Source organism: Cetorhinus maximus, chromosome 31 (genome assembly GCF_964194155.1).
Source record: "Cetorhinus maximus chromosome 31, sCetMax3.hap1.1, whole genome shotgun sequence".
Taxonomy (NCBI): domain Eukaryota; kingdom Metazoa; phylum Chordata; class Chondrichthyes; order Lamniformes; family Cetorhinidae; genus Cetorhinus; species Cetorhinus maximus.
The window spans coordinates 13,444,629-13,458,045 of NC_135909.1; the positions used below are offsets into that span (position 1 = coordinate 13,444,629).

At 43.5% G+C, this 13,417-nt stretch overlaps 3 non-coding genes across 3 annotated transcripts; 2 read left to right on the forward strand and 1 right to left on the reverse strand.

Moving 5' to 3' along the window:
• Positions 1 to 8,689: 8,689 nt before the first annotated feature.
• On the reverse strand, positions 8,690 to 8,779 carry trnap-ugg (transfer RNA proline (anticodon UGG)). The gene is given in 2 exon segments: positions 8,690 to 8,725; positions 8,744 to 8,779. It is a non-coding gene; the product is annotated as a tRNA-Pro (tRNA).
• Positions 8,780 to 11,732: 2,953 nt separating this feature from the next.
• trnap-ugg (transfer RNA proline (anticodon UGG)) lies at positions 11,733 to 11,822 on the forward strand. The gene is given in 2 exon segments: positions 11,733 to 11,768; positions 11,787 to 11,822. It is a non-coding gene; the product is annotated as a tRNA-Pro (tRNA).
• A 630-nt stretch (positions 11,823 to 12,452) lies between these two features.
• trnas-gcu (transfer RNA serine (anticodon GCU)) lies at positions 12,453 to 12,534 on the forward strand. Its single transcript has one exon. It is a non-coding gene; the product is annotated as a tRNA-Ser (tRNA).
• The last annotated feature ends 883 nt before the right edge of the window (positions 12,535 to 13,417 follow it).

The window sequence follows — 13,417 nt, forward strand, 5'->3', positions numbered from 1 at the left end:
CTGTGTGTGTGTTTGTGAGAGAGGGACAGCGCATGTGTGTATGTGTGTGAGACTTATGGTATCTTGAAAAATTAATTCACATAATTTCATATTCCATACTGTATGTTGATAAGCTTTACTTTTCTATTCGGGAAGAGCTTTTTTATAATAAACAAATGTATTTGTTGTTTATCGAAATAATCCACTTTAAATTCCCTTTTCTTTTCGGTAACAGTGGTGAAGGTAAATAATTGGCCATTTTGATGAGTGAATTGAACATTCAATCCAATGTTGTGACCTGTGGAGTAGTGGCACTAGGCCCACGGTGCACTCCTCCCATCCCGCACGTAACAGTGTGCTCACTCAGAAACTTAGCTCCAGGTCTCTGTCGATTCCTTCTGTAAAGCAGATGACATATTGGGCTTCCCACTAAACATGTAGAAAACTAAGATCCGATTCCAATATTCGTGACTGAGGAAGACCCCCAGAAACGGCTGCACACAAAGAGCTTACTGAAAGGTCAAATTATGTTGTTTCAGTGAGTCATAGAAGTGACCTTGGAGCAGGTTAAGCAGCATTTCCTGTGTTTCAATGAGAAATTCGGATCTGAATTTAAAAGGAAAGGGTAAATATTTGTAATATTCATGAGATCCGTCCGCCAGATGACTGAGGCGAGCTCATTTCTCGATCTAATCACAGAGAGGTACAGACACACAGAAAAAATAATAAACAAATAGGTTAATTGGATTCCAATTCCGTTCCCCAAAAGCACCACTGAAATGGATCAACAGACGGATTTTTCAGGATTTCTATTCTCAATGACTGACCGAGGAATCAGAAGCTGGGAACATATGAGAGTTACATGGTTGTTAGCATAGTTTAATAGGAGCTGAGTTGACCAGCGCTTGTTCACATGTTTTTCAAAGAAAAATAAGGTGAACCGATCGCTATTCCAGTAACATGGACCAGCGGGTACAGAGCTGCACACGTGCTTTGGAGGAGGGCAACTCTCCCCTACCCTCAGAAGCGGGACTGAGTCTCCACAAAAATTATTCGCAACATCAACTAGTGAACAACACATGCAGACACGGGAGACGATCAAGGGAGCGGACTTGCCGAAACCGAGGACTGAACCAGGGACCTTTAGAGCTTCAGTCTAACGTTCCCCCAACTGAGCTATTTCGGCTGACAGAAGTGCTTTCTTCGAGCCAAAATTGAACCAGAGACCTAAGGGTGTTAGTTTTACAGGCACCTACAATCCTCCGCTTATATTAGAGAACATGATCGTATAATGACAAAGGACAGCCATCACCTCGTTTCAGTTTCCTCCAGGTTTCCAGTTTTTCTTGATAAAGTGGGGGCGCAAAGCCCAATGAAGCATCAGTTCATTGCCATAATCACTCGGCCAATCGCTACACAGGGATTGTCCTACAAACAGCTTTCTTCATCCTTTGAGTGAATTGCTCCCTGAGGTCACTATTTAATGGCTTCACTCTAAGTTTAAGGTAATATCTATTTATTCTGCACTCCCCCACCAGAGGAAATCGTTTCTCTGCATTAAAACCTATTAATCATCTCAATTACCTCAACCAGATAGCGCCTACAGCTTCTCAACTCAGGACTATGTATGCAACACAGCGGGAGCACATCTAACAGCAGATCAGAAAACTGAGTGTGTAGCGCACGTGGTCATGGCTACTTTTGCACCAATTCTGTATCTGGATTATTGGAACCCGCTTGTGATAAACACTGTCACCTTTCACTGTTTAGCAGATGAGTTTCATAGAGCCACGTATGTGATTCCCTCAGTTCCGCTTTTGCACAAAGCTGGGGAAAGGCATCACAGATGTCAGTCTTCAGCTAGCTCCATTCACTCCAAGTGAAATCAAGAAATGGCTGAAGGTACAGGTAACTGCAAAGGCTTTGGGCCCTGACACCATTCCTGCAGCAGTACTGAAAACCTGTGCTCCAGAAATAGTCTTGTTCCTCGCCAAACTGTTCCAGTGCAGCTACAGTTTTATAAAATAATGGTTGGGCCATGAGCAGAACCTTGTGTCGAACAATGATCAGCACACTTTAGAAAGATGTGGCGACATTAGGGAGTGCACAGGAAACATTGGTGGGAAAATGATTTCACTGAGAAACCTCAGTTTGATGGGTACATTGGAGAAGCTGGGGCTGTTCCCCTTAAGAAGGTGATGCTGAGAGGAATGTACAGAGTGGTGATCATCTGAAAGCCTATTTGCTGCAGGATGAGGAATTTGGGAATATAGGAATATAAGGAGACAGGTCAACATCAATCGTGTTCAACTCATGACTGTTCCCTATTTTCACTTCATCTATCCACTGTGGTTTCATAATCCTTAAATATCCTACATCTTAATAACAATAAAAACTTGTACCCAGTTTCAGTATCGAAAACTTTCAGCTGATCCTAAGCTTCAGTAACAATTTTCAGAAGGTTCCACATTTTTACGAACTTTTGTGTGAAGAAGTGTTTCCTGACGTCACCCTTGAACGGCTTAGCTGAAATTGAATGTTATGTCCTCTTGTTTTGGATTCCCCAAAACAGGGAAAATTGTTTCTCTCTATCTAAACTATCAAGTCCCTTAATCACCTCATAAGCCTCAATTCGACAACCTGAACAAAACACATGCGGGAACCTGGGTTTGAAAATTGAAGAAACGAGTACAAAAGCAAGGCGGCAATGGAGAATTTTTATAAACACTGAAATAGAAAGAAACTGGAGGCGACAGACGTGGACAATGTTGGATGAATGGCCTCATCCTGTGCTATAACCATTCTATGATGCTCTGATTCCAACCTACCCACATTCTTTAATCCTTTTAGAAACATAGAAGAAGTAGTAGGCCATTCGGTCTTTTGAACCAGCTCCGCCATTCAATATCGTCATGGCTGATTCTCTATCTCAACGCCTCACTCTCGCTCTTTCCCCATGCCCCTTGATGCCTTTCGAGTTCAGAAATCCATTTCTTTCTTGAATATATTTAGTGACGTGGCCTCTGTGGTAGAGAATTCCACAACTTTACCACCATCTGAGTGAAGACGTTTCTCCTCATCTCAGTCCTAAATGGCCAACCCCGAATCATGAGATTCTTACCCTTTGTTCTGTACCTCCCAGCAAGGAGAAATATCCACTATACATCCAGTCTGTCCAGCCCTGCCGGAATTGTATAGGTTTCAATGAGAACCTCTCTTATTCTTCGAAACTCCAGTGAATACAGGCCTAGTCGGCCCAATCTTTCCTCAAACGACAATCCTGCCATCCCTGGAATCATTCTGGTGAACTTTCGATGCACTTCCACTTTGACAGGTATATCCTTTCCTCGGGAAGGAGACCAAAACTGCACACAACACTCCAGGAGTGGCCGCACCAAGGCCCTGCACTGCTGCAGCAAGACACCCTTTCTGCTGTGCTCAAGAGGCCTTGCAATGAAGGCCAAAAAACCATTTGCCTTCTTAACTGCTTGCTGCATCTGCGTGCTTGTTTTCAGTGTTTGGTGTACAAGGACACCCAGGTCCATTTGAACATCAACATTTCCCAATGTATCAACATTGAAATAATATTCTGCCATTGTGTTTATCCTACAAAAGTGGATAAATTCAACACTTATCCACCTAAAACTGCATCTACCATATATTTTGTCACTCACTCAACTTCCCTTAATCGCCTTGAAGCCTCTTTACATTGTCCTCACCATTCACACTTCGATGAAGTTCCTTGTCGTCTGATAACATGGAAATATTACATTTGATTCCCTCATCCAAGTCAATGATATGTATTGTGAAAAACTGGGGCCCAAGCACTGATCCCTGTGGTACCCTACTGGTCACCGTCTGCCATTCTGAAAAATACCCATTTAATGCTACTCTCTGTTTCCTGTCTGCCAACCAATTCTCAGTCCACACCAAAATATCACCCCCAATCCCATGTGCTTAAATTTTGCACGCAGACCTCTTACATGGGGCTTTATCAACAGCTTCCTGAAATTAAAAAATACACCACATCCACTGGCGCTCCCGTATTTATTCTGTTACTTTCGTCCTCAAATAAACTCCAGCAGCATTGTCAAACATGATTTCCCTTTCATAAATGCCTGTTCATTTTGTCTAATCCCGTTGATGTTTTCTAAGTTTCTTGTTATCACATCCTTTATGAAAGACTCTAGCATTTTCCCTCATGTCAGGCTAACCGAACTGTAATACCCTGTTTTTTCCCCTCCCCCTTTTTTAAGTTGTGGGGTTACATTTGACACCCTACAGTCTGCTGGGACTATTCCAGAATCTACAGAAATTTGGAAGATGGTAACCAGCGCATCCATTATTTCCATGACCACGTTCTTTAGTACCGTGGAATGTAGATTTTCAGGCCCTGGGGATTTATCGGCTTTCAGTGCCATTAATTTCTTCAGCTCTGCTTTTTTAGGAATACTAATTCTTTTCAATTCCTCCTTCTCACTTGACCTTTGGTTCGCTGGAATTTATGGGAATCTATTTGTGTCTTCCTCCGTGAGGATAGAACTAAAGTAGTTGTTGAATTGCCCTGCTACATCCTTGTTCTCTATTGTAAATTTTGTTGTTTCGAAATGTAAGGGCCCTACATTTGTCTTCATTAATCTTTTTCTTCTGCGTACTTATATAAGCTTTTACAATACTCTTTATGTATCTTTCAAGTTTACTCTCATTCTCTATTTTTCCTCTTTTAATTAACCTCTTGGTTCTCCTTTATTGAATTCTAAACTGCTTCCAATCCTCAGGCTTGCTACTTTTTCCAGCAAATTTATATGACTGCTCTTTGGAACTAATGCTATCCTTAATTTATTTTGTACACCATGGCTGGACCACTTTTCCTGTTGTCTTTTTGCGACAAAAAGGAATATACACATGTAGCAATGCATGAATTCATTCCTTAAGTAGTAATCATTGCCTACCCACCATCATGCCTTTTAATGAAGTTCCCCAATCGATTTTAGCCAAATCACTCCTCATGCCTCCGCAGTTTCCTTTGTTTTGATTTTGGACCATAGTTTTGGATTGGATTACTTCATTTTATAACCTAAGAAAGAGTTCTTTCATATTATGGCCACTGTTCCCTCACGGACTTCGCACAACAAGATTATTCATTAACCCCGTCTCATTGAAAAAAATAAATAAATCTATTATAGCCTGTTCCCTAGTTAGTTCTTCGATGTACTTGTCAAAAAAGCTATTTCAAGCACAATCCATCATTTACCACAGTGTTATTGATAATTTGATTTGTCCACTCTATATGTAAATTAAAGTCACCCATGACAACTGTAGCACACTTGTTACATGCATTTCTAATTTCCTGTCTAATGCCGCCACCTACCTTACCACTTCTGTTTGGAAGCCTGTATACACCTCCCGCGAATGTTTCCCGCACCTGATTGCGTCACAGCTCCACCTAGATTGATTCTGCATCTAGATTTTCTCTCAATATTGTATTGATGTCATTGTTAACTAAAAATGCCACGCCACCTACTTTTCCTTTTTGCCTGTTCTTCCTAAATATCGAACACCATTGGATATTCAGCTCCCAGCATTGGTCACCCTGCAGCCATGTCTGTGTAATCACAATCAGATCCTATGCGTTGACATCTATTTGCATTGTTAATTCGCCCACCTTATTGCAAATGCTCCATTCATTCAGCTACAGTGTCTTTAGGCTTTTCTTTTTACACATCTTTCTTTGTACTCTGGCCCTATTTGCTGCAGCCTCCGTTTCCTCTGCCTTCTACTTCTGATGTTTTTGCTTTTCTGTCTTTCATTTCTATCTTTGTTTCCCTGTCTCGTGTCTCCCCTCTCAGGTCCCCATCCCCCTGCCAGTCTAGTTCATCCGACTATCATTCTGGCGAAGCTGCACTGCAGCCTCTACGTTACAGATGTATGTCCATGCAACTTCAGCTGCTTCATCAATGACCTTCCCGGCAAAGTAGATTCAGAATTGGGGATGTTCGCAGATGATTTGCGCAATGTTTAGCACCATTTGCGAGTCATGAGGTTCTGAAGTTGTCCGTTGCATGAACAGTGAGGCCTGAACAATATTCAGACATGGGCTGATAGGTGGCAAGTAAGAATTGCGCCTCATCAGTGGCCAGGCAGTGACCATCTCCAGCCAGAGAGAATCCAGTTATCTCCCCTGAAGCTCAATGGAATTAACATCGCTGAATAAAGCACCATTCACATCCTGGGTGTTATGATTGAGCAGACACTATATTGGACTAGACATACAAATACGGTACTTACAAAAGCAGTTCAGGTGTTGGGAATTCTGCAGAGAGGGACTCCGCTCCCCCAGCCCAAAACCTTTCCCACATCCGCAAGGCACAGGTCAGACGCCTTCTGAATACTTTCCATTTGCTTGAATGCTTGAAACTCCAAGAGCACTCAAGAAGCACGACAACATACGGGACAAAGCAGCCCGCTTGCTTGGCACCTAATACACCACCTTTTACATCCAATCCCTCCAACATCGACGCACAGTGGCGGCCGTGTATACCATCTACAAGATGCACTGCTGTAACTCACCAAGTCTCCGTCCACAACAACTTACAAACCCGTGAAATCTACCGCCTAGGAGGCCAATGGCAGCAGATGCGTGGGAACACAACCACCTGCAAGTTCTTCTTCAAGCCACACACCATCCTGACTTGGAGCTATATCGCCGTTCCTTCACTGTCACTGGCACAACATTGTGGAACTCGGTTCCTAACATCATTGTGAGTGTACCTACACCACATGGACTGCAGCGGTTTCAAGTTCTCGATGATAGTCAGGGATGGGCAATAACTGATGACTTAGTCAGCGAGAGCCAATTCCGGTGAAGGAATAAATAATAATAAACAATATGAATAATCTTTTTGTAATGTTTCCATTGTCTCTCAGCCGCAGTAGCTTCTGTGGGGGAGACTTCTTGATTTCCAATACTCTTCGCGTGAAGACGTTCTTCTTGTCAACGCCCCTGAACAAGGTAAATTCCCGCTTGGTTTGCAGACTGTCCGCCAGGTTAAATAACGAAGCTAGCGAGTCATTTAATCATCGTGCGCATCGCCATCAGATCAAACCTTCAATATAGTTATTCAAGGAATTACAAGAAATGTCGAGACAATCCGTCTGCCCTCATAACTTGGGTTTGATATCACAATGATAATTTCAGATTTCCATTCTGCATAACGCTGTCCCATACAAAAACTGGATTCAAACTCACGCGTGGGAAACATAACGGATTCACAGCTTTAAACTCTGGACCACCTCGCCACATGCATGACACTTATCTAACAACGTCATGTAGCTTTGGCATCCATGTGCTGTTGAACTAAATGATCCTCTTTGGCACAGGTCCTGAACATTCAGCCAGATGATCAAAATGGAAATGGAGTTTCTGTTAGCCGACGAAATTTCCATCGCATCAGTTCAGGGACTGGTGTGAATGGACTGATGCGAAACATTTCAACACCATGTCCAGCATGTATCTCCACAGTGTGAAAACCTACTGTGGAAAGCCTGAAACAGACAAACATTCCGCAGCAAAAACTCCTCCCAGAGATTCCTCACAGAGGAATCCATCCACCATCGAAACACACACTTCCTGACCTACATTGTCTGATCATTGAGACACATGTATCTGCTCCTGTCTGGCTTCATTCCGTGAAGGCATAGAAATTATATTCTTCCACTGAACCGTGAAAGTGTCTCTAGAGCAGCTTAAAGAGAATTCCTTCTGTTTCACTGAGATATTCTGAATTGATCTTTTTCTTTAAGTCGCAAAATGCTTTATTATTCAACACGTCTGTCCATTACAGGGGCTGATGAAAGATCCAATCAGTGAGGTGCGCATTCACCCTTTTAAAACATTATTTCAGGGGATGTGAGAGTCGCTCGCAAGGCCCGTCTTTGTTATACATCCCAAACTGTCCTTGAACTCAGTGGCTTTCTCAGCGGGCAGTTAGGAATCAAACTCATATGTAGGCCAGACCAGGGAAGACATCAGTGAACCAGCACTGAGATTAGCGTTTAATTGCAGGTTTTAATTATTGAGTTTAATTTCCACCAGCAACTCTGGTGGGAAATGAACCCAATTCCCCGGAATATTTCCACTGCTCCACTGTCTCCCCTTAGAGAGAGCTGGAAATATCAAGTCGAATGGTTCGCCATGTTAATGTTAACAAAAAGATCGAACCCGAGACGTTACAAGAAAAATCTATGCAACCTGGGCTCATTATTAGGATTGCAGTATCACATTCGTGATTCCAGGCAAAGCTTCTGCAAAATCACCGCACAAAGGCAGAAACAGTTTATGAAGTTAGGACGAAGGTGGGATTCGAAATACTGCGCACAAAGAACAAGCGATAAACAGTTCATCGCCTTAACCTCTGGGCCACATGAAACACGGGACTCCCACATCTGCTTGTCATTTCAATCAACATTTCAAACCGAGTGCTATCAGCCTCCCACGTGAATCCACAAGTAGACAGTTCCCTCATTTGATGCATTAGAATAAATTCAGAGTCTCATGGCACGGAGAAACGTTGTTTAAACTTGGCATTCATTTAAATCGCGTGTGTTGAAGTGATACATTCCCTGCAATGACTTCCGGGTGTTCAAACCTGGTCCTGATTTCCGGAACTGCCACCACCTCGAGCGCGAAATAAAAAAGCTGCATTAAGATGGGCTCGTCCGGGAATTGAACCCGGGACCTCTCGCATATTAACTCAACGAAAGTCCCAAAGCGAGAATCATGCCCCTAGACCAACGAGCCACCTGTATAACAAAACCCAAATAAGGAATCCTTTCATTGTCACACAAAGTGCATCAAACAAAAGCGAATTACAGTTCATGCTGGAAATATTTTCCAATGTTTTACAAACCCCGGGGACGACTCCAACCAGTGGAGAGTTTCCCGCCTTATTTCCTTTCACTTCAGTTTTGCTGGAGTTCTTTGATGTCACATTAGGTCAAATGCTTCTTTGAACTCAAGTGCAGTCACTTGCACCTCATGTCTTGAGTTCGGCTGTTTTCTTCAGGTTTGGACCAAGGCTGCAATGAGGTCAGGAGCTGAGTGACCCTGGCAGGAAACAAACTGAGCTTCAGTGAGCGGGTTATTGCTGAGTAAGTGCCACTTCATCGCACCGTCGAAGACATTTTTCCTCACCTTGAGAAACTAGAGAAGACGGATGGGGCGGTTTTTGCCTGGATTTTCCTGTTTTTTTCGTGGACAAGACAGACCTGAGCAATTTCCCACATTGCCGGGTAGATGCCAGTCTTGTAGCTGTAATGGAACAACTTGGCGAGGAGCGAGACTATTTCTGGAGCACAGGTTTTCAGTACTGCTGCAGGAATGGTGTCAGGGCCCAAAGCCTTTGCAGTTACCCGTGTCTTCAGCCATTTGTTGATTTCACTTGGAGTGAATGGAGCTGGCTGAAGACTGGCATCTGTGATGCATTTCCCCAACTTTGTGCAAAAGCAAAACTGAGGAAATCACATACGTGGCTGTATGAAACTCATCTGCTAAGCGGTGAAAGATGACAGTATTTATCACAAGCGGGTTCCATTAATTCAGACACAGATTTGGTGCAAAAGTAGCCATGACCAAGTGCGACACACACACATTTTTCTGATCTGCAGTTAGATGTGCTCCCGCTGTGACGCTTACATACTCGTGAGTTGAGAAGGTGTAGGCGCTATCTGGTTGAGGTAATTGAGATGATTAATAGGTTTTAATGCGGAGAAACGATTTCCTCTTGTCGGGGAATACAGAACAAATGTATAAAACCTTAAGCTTAGAGTGAAGCCATTTAATAGTGACGTCAGGGAGCAATTGGCTTTATCAAGAAAAACTGGAAACCTGGAGGGAAGTGAAACAGCGGCTGATCCTTCAATGAGGAACTTTACAGCCTTTCCAGTGTGAACATTCAGCTCAACAATATCGCTCTGTAAAAACTGCCAACATTCTGATTCCCTTCTGTTCGCAGATGCGGGTTTGAGCCTCGGTTTCACTGAGAAGTTCTGAATTGATCTTTTTCTTGACGTCACAAAGCGCTTTATTATTCAACACGTCTGTCCATTACAGGGGCTGATGGAAGATCCAATCAGTGAGGTGCGCATTCACCCTTTTAAAACATTATTTCAGGGGCTGTGAGCGTCGCTCGCAAGGCCAGTCTTTGTTACGCATCCCAAACTGTCCTTGAACTCAGTGTCTTTCTCAGCGGGCAGTTAGGAATCAACCTTATATGTAGGCCAGGCCAGGGAAGACATCAGTGAACCAGCGCTGAGATTAGCGTTAAATTGCAGGTTTTAATTGTTGGTTTAATTTCCATCAGCAACTATGGTGGGAAATGAAACCATGTCCCCGGAATATTTCCACTTCCTTCGAGAGAGATTGAAATATCATGTCGAATGGACTCTAAGTCGGATGCCCATGTTATTGTGAACAGAAGTATTGAATCCAAGATCTTACAAGAAAAGTCGAAGCAAAATGGCCTCATAACTTGGTTTGGAGAATCACATCAGTGATTCCAGGCAGAGCTTCTGCAAAATCACCGCAATAAGTGGGAAACAGTTGATAAAGTAACGACGAAGATGGGATTCGAACCCACACGTATAAAGCACAATGAATTAGCAGTCCATCGCCTTAACCTCTCGGTTATACTTTTTGCATGAGCAAGCCTTTGAAATAAATGATCCTCTTTGGTACAGGCCCTAAATATTCGGCCAGATGTGTAAAGATGGAAATGTAGTTTATGTCATTAAAATAAATGTGCCTCACGTCAGATCAGGGACTGTTGTAAACCGACTGATGTGAATCACTTCAACACTTCACCCTAATATCCAACATCTAACTGCAGATCAGAAAAATGTGTGTGTGTCGCACATGATCATGGCTACTTTTGCACAAAATCTGTGTCTGAATGAATGGAACCCGTTTGGGATAAACACTGTCGCCTTTCACCACTTAGCTGATGAGTTTCCTAGGGCCACGTATGTGATTCCCTCAGTTCTGCTTTTGCACAAAGCTGGGGAAATGCATCACAGATGTCAGTCTTCAGCCAGCTCCATTCACTCCAAGTGAAATCAAGAAATGACTGAAGGCACGGGTAACTGCAAAAACTTCGGGCCCTGACACCATTCCTGCAGCAGTACTGAAAACCTGTGCTCCAGAAATAGCCTCGCCCCTTGCCAAGTTGTTCCAGTGAAGCCACAAGACTGGCATCTACCCGGCAATGTGGGAAATTGCTCAGGTCTGTCTTGTCCACAAAAAAACCCAGGAAAATCCAACCGGCAAAAACCGCCCCATCAGTCTTCTCTAGTTTATCAAGAAGGTGAGGGAAAATGTCTTCGACAGTGCGATGAAGTGGCACTTACTCAGCAATAACCCGCTTACTGAAGCTCAGTTTGTTTCCTGCCAGGGTAACTCAGCTCCTGACCTCATTGCAGCCTTGGTCCAAACCTGAAGAAAACAGCCGAAGTCAAGACGTGAGGTGCAAGTGACTGCACTTGAGTTCAAAGAAGCATTTGACCTAATGCGGCATCAAGGAACTCCAGCAAAACTGAAGTGAAAGGAAATAAGGCGGGAAACTCTCCAATGGTTGGAGTCGTCCCCGGGGTTTCTAAAATATTGGAAAATATTTCCAGCATGAACTGTAATTCGCTTATGATTGATGCACTTTGTGTGACAATGAAAGGATTCCTTGACGGCGTTTTGTTATGCAGGTGGCTCGTTGGTCTAGGGGCATGATTCTCGCTTTGGGATTTTCGTTGAGTTAAAATGCGAGAGGTCCCGGGTTCAAATCCCGGACGAGCCCATCTTAATGCAGCTTTTTCATTTCGCCCTCGAGGTGGTGGCAGTTCCGGAAATCAGGACCAGGTTTGATCACCCGGGAAGTCATTGCAGGGAATGCATCACTTCAACACACCTGAGATAGATGAATGCCAAGTTGAAAGAGCGTTTCTCCGTGCCATGAGACTCTGAATTAATTCTAATGCATCAAATGAGGGAACTGTCTATTTGTGGATTCACGAGGGAGGCTGATTGCACTCAGTTTCAATCTTGACTGAAAGGACAAGCAGAGCTGGGTACCCCAGTGTTTCATTTTAATTTACCACATTTTAGCTGTGTTCCGGTGCTTGCAGTGAGCTGGGAGGGGTTTCCTTTTGCTACCAAATGCTTGTAAGTTCCGGTCTTTCAGCGCTGGATTTTCACACTGTGTAGAAACATGTTGGATATTAGGTTGAAGTGTTGAAGTGTTTCACATCAGTCGGTTTACAACAGTCCCTGATCTGATGTGATGCACATTTATTTTAATGACATAAACTACGTTTACATCTTTACACATTTTGCCGAATATTCAGTGCTTGTACCAAAGGGGTTCATTTATTTCAACGGTTCATGGATGCAAAAAGTATAGAAGGGGGTTTAATAACCAGCATTTTGCGACGAGGTGGCCGAGAGGTTAAGGCGATGGACTGCTAATCCATTGTGCTTTGCACGCGTGGGTTCGAATCCCACTTTCGTCGTTACTTTATCAACTGTTTCCGCCTTATGGGGATGATTTTGCAGAAGCTCTGCCTGGAATCACTGATGTGATTCTCCAACCCAGGTTATGAGGCCAGCTTGCTTCGACTTTTCTTGTAAGATCTTGGATTCGATACTTTTGTTCACAATAACATGGGAATCGGATTTAGAGTCCTTTCGACATGATATTTCCATCTCTTTCTAAGGGGAAACATTGGAGCAGTGGAAATATTCCGGGGACTTGGGTTCATTTCCCACCACAGTTGCTGATGGAAATTAAACTCAATAATTAAAACCTGCAATTAAACGCTAATCTCAGTGGTGGTTCACTGATGTCTTCCCTGGTCTGGCCTACGTATGAGATTGATTCTTAACTGCCCGCTGAGAAAGCCACTGAGTTCAAGGACAGTTTGAGATGTATGACAAAGACTGGCCTTGCGAGCGACGCTCACAACCCCTGAAATAATGTTTTAAAAGGGTGAATGCGCACCTCACTGATTGGATCTTCCATCAGCCCCTGTAATGGACAGACGTGTTGAATAATAAAGCGCTTTGTGACGTCAAGAAAAAGATCAATTCAGAACATCTCAGTGAAACCGAGGCTCAAACCCACATCTGCGAACAGAAGGGAATCAGAATGTTGGCAGTTTTTACAGAGCGATATTGTTGAGCTGAATGTTCACACTGGAAGGCTGTAAAGTTCCTCATTGAAGGATGAGCCGCTGTTCTTCGAGCGAACCTTGAGCTTCATCGGAACATTGCAGGAGTCCGAGAACCGAGTGATCAGGGTGAGAGCCAGGTCGCCAGTCATTTCGTTTCACCAGCTTGACTGTGTGGATGAGTTGGTTGGACTTTCTGTTAATTTCGCGCACATTCTTGGCTATC